Raw genomic sequence first — 3,903 nt, 5'->3', positions numbered from 1 at the left:
TATGCATGCATGTTGCCAATTGTTGGTTCAGTACAAGTTAAAGTTGAAAGCAGCATTTCAATTGTTGTGATTATTGTGAGGTTTTGTGTGAAATTTTAATTTTCAGCTATCACATTTCGGTAATTTCTTACTTTTTAGACGGGGTCCATGGACTAGAACACAATAACTTTTTTTAGAAAACTGCCATAAAGCAGTTTTTATTGCTATAATTACGGTTGTACGGGGCTGAGCTCAGGTGAGTGACTGCGAGTTCTGCGCGCATTTCTCTCGAGTGTGGACAATGTCGGCCTTTCGCTTGGGATTTCAGAGCAGCCTGAAGTCTAAAGTGCATGTCGTTTTCGTCCCGTTCGAAAGTTTCACACAGAGATTACAGCAAAGAGAAAGTAATGTGAGTGGACGAAAAACCTGTTTCGTGAGAAATTTCTCAGGACTAGGTCTCAAGAGCCAGACGTGGCTGAAGAGTCACGGAAGTATTTTCATTTCGACCATACACGCCTTGCTCACGCTCCATACTGCTGAGAGTTCTGCGGTGCTGGAGCTAGATTTCCAACTCCACAAGTTGAGAGCCACCGCATCCCCGACCACCACCCCCATCGGTTTCTTGTTCTTATACAGTACTAAGTTATTGCCAGATCACCTTGAAAAGACTGAGATTGGGCATGATCAGGGCTTTGATGGTTTTGTCGTACAGTTGCCAATGGCAGCGGGCTTTGATGGTTTTCTCGTACAGGTTGTCAATGACAGCGGGCTTGATGGAATATCAAAGCCCACTCTCCGAGGCTGCTGATTGGTCATAACCTAGCAAAGGGCACGGGGGTCGTTTGAAGACAAAATAAGCCCTGGGGGTTGGATAAGCTCGGGGGTCAAGGGTAGGGCTAGTTCAGCTCGGGGCGAGCTGAATAAGCCCGCCTGACCATGTAAACGCGCGCTCTAAAATGACTGGGTGACAGATCAAGGCGGGCTTATCGCACGTCTAGGGTTGAATAAGCCCGGGCTTATTTTTCTCATGTAAACGGCCCCTCAGACTAAACAAGTGTTGAAAGCAGTATTTGATTGTCAAGTGTTGTGATTATTTTGAGGTTTTGTGTGAAATTTTAATTTTCGGCAATCACATTTCGTTAATTTCTTACTATTTAGACGGAGTCCAAGGCAGTTTGGAAGCAATTTTATAAATTTTCTATAGCCTAGGCCGGACCCAGGACTAGAACACAATAACTTTTTTTTAGAAAGCTGCCATAAAGCAGTTTTTATTGCTATAATTTCTTTTGTTTTTTCTGTCACCAATCAACGGAATGCCCTTAATTAAGCTTTTGTAAATGATGGCCTTCACATCATATCAATACCGTATTATACGCATTGATGTGCAAGCCTTTTCCTGCAGAAAATGGCACTAGCATACATTGTACAGTAGAGTCGCGCGCCCAAGAACGTTGTTTCCAAGGGGTTAGCCTGGGACGTTCTTATTTTTTCTGCAATCTGGCTGCGTTCTTATAGCACGTTCTTAGAAACAATCCGTACTGGATCATATGTATTCCACAAGCTGCCAGAAAACCAACACCGGCGTTCTTAGCTTTAGGCTGTGGTGTTCTTAGAATTTCAGGCTGGACCTTCTTGGGCTCCGCGTTCTTCAGCGCGCGACTCTACTGTAATTATAGCAATAAAAACTGCTTTATGGCAGCTTTCTAAAAAAAGTTATTGTGTTCTAGTCCTGGGTCCGGCATAGGCTATAGAAAATTTATAAAATTGCTTATCAACTGGCTTGGACTACGTCTAAAAAGTAAGAAATTAAAGAAATGTGATTGCCGAAAATTAAAATTTCACACAAAACCTCACAATAATCACAACACTTGACAATTAAAATACTGTACTGCTTTCAAGACTTGTTTAGTCTGACACTGTACTTGTACTGCACCAACACGCATGCATGGGAAAGAGGATCACGAAGGGAAAAGGTCTTCTAGCTTTTCATCCTGTGTGTGATTATTGTGAGGTTTTGTGTGAAATTTTAATTTTCGGCAATCACATCTCTTTAATTTCTTACTTTTTAGACGTATTCCAAGCCAGTTGATAAGCAATTTTATAAATTTTCTATAGCCTATGCCGGACCCAGGACTAGAACACAATAACTTTTTTTAGAAAGCTGCCATAAGGCAGTTTTTATTGCTATAATTTCTTTTGTTTTTTTCTATTACCAATCAATGGAATGCCCGTAAATGATGGCCTTAACATCATATCAATACCGTATAACACGCGTTGATGTGCAAGCCTTTTCTTGCAGAAAATGGCACTAGCATAATGCATGTTCTTCTGCTGGGGAAACATGTGGTTAGTGGTGGTGATACTTTTTTTATACGCATGTCATTCTGTGCATGTTGCTGTTGCAGAATTTCATGACTGTCATAAAATTGTCTTGCCTTTCAGTCAACTTTCAGATATTTCAGATTTCCCCACCCTCGATGAGATATACTTGAGAAATGTAGCCAGATGCGTGTCGCAGATGTTTTTGTTGATTCTGTGTTTATAATCATGGGTTGTCGTGATAAGGTCATCCTGCATCATATTGCACTGAAATCGTAATCCTGTTGATGTCGATACAACTTTTGGAAGTAGTTCAATGACTTCAAACTGCTAGTCCACGATCTTCTAAAACAACACAGCAAAGGAGGAACAATAAACATGTATTAAAATGTAAACAAATACATTGTTGAGTCCAGCACCTCGTTCCAATAACTACACTGATCCTGAGGATAAAAGGGGCAAGGCCATTGGAGGTTGGAGGTCATTATTATCAAATTGTCAAATTTTTGATAGGGCAATCCCCGCAGGCCTAAGGCCTTCTTACAGGGTATCCTGGAGGTACTGAGAGATAAACAAGGCACTCCATAATAACAACATGTTACACATCTTTTGCCATGAGTATGAATGATATCCAGTCGAACCTCTTTAGGACGAACACCAAGGGACCGATGGTATTTATTCTGTGAGTTTGTCTTAACCTATTTTATAACCAATGAATACATTTCTCCAATAGACATATGAATAGATTTATTCTACAGCGAAAGATTCTAAGCCACACCGACTCGTCTCGTATGAAACAAATGAGTCACTGAACCTTTCTTTAGCAACATGGCGGCAACCGAAACAGCAACAAAGAAAGTACGATACATGTACAGCACATTCTTGCAGGTACTACAAACAGATTGCAGATCGTAATTTTTGCTTTGACGGCACGCAACTTTATTTGAGGCAGTGCAATGTCGGCGGTACTCACAAATCAAACAGCCCAGACTCGAGTAAACAAATCCAATCATACAAGTACGAGATTTTCACCAGACGAGACTGCACCCATTAGCTTGTTTCGTATGAAGCAAACAAGTCACTGAACCTCTCCATAATGGAGATTTTCCCTGATATGCGAATTTATTTTGCATACTCGGTCAATGGGTCCTTGAACCTTTCCCTCCAGATTGGGAACTGCGAACGATAGTATACCACTGACCAGTGCCTTACTTGTAAATTACCAATGTACAATGAACATGAGTATTTCGACAACATATCTAAGCCTCAGCAGCAACATAAGCCTTACCGTCAAGAAGGTGAACTCGCGTTCTTCGCACACTGTAGGCAAGGGCAAAGAGATAAAAATGGATCTAAATCCGAATAAAATCAGCCCACGTTACTGTAAATGAAAAGGTGAGCACAAGCAAATGAATCGAAGGAAACTGGTCAACTCAGAGATCACCTGTCATTGAGTATTCCGTAAAAGGAGGCATCGGCAGCGGAAAAGCTAAATTGAGAAAGGAGATCCTGTCAGCTTTTCCATTATTTCTTGCATTCCGCCCAAAATCAGCACACTTTGCGTAAGTGAAAGAGTCAACACAAGCAAATGAATCAAAGGGAACT

Source organism: Sycon ciliatum, chromosome 9 (genome assembly GCF_964019385.1).
Source record: "Sycon ciliatum chromosome 9, ocSycCili1.1, whole genome shotgun sequence".
NCBI classification, from domain to species: Eukaryota; Metazoa; Porifera; class Calcarea; order Leucosolenida; family Sycettidae; genus Sycon; species Sycon ciliatum.
Note: the sequence above shows the minus strand (reverse complement) of the source record.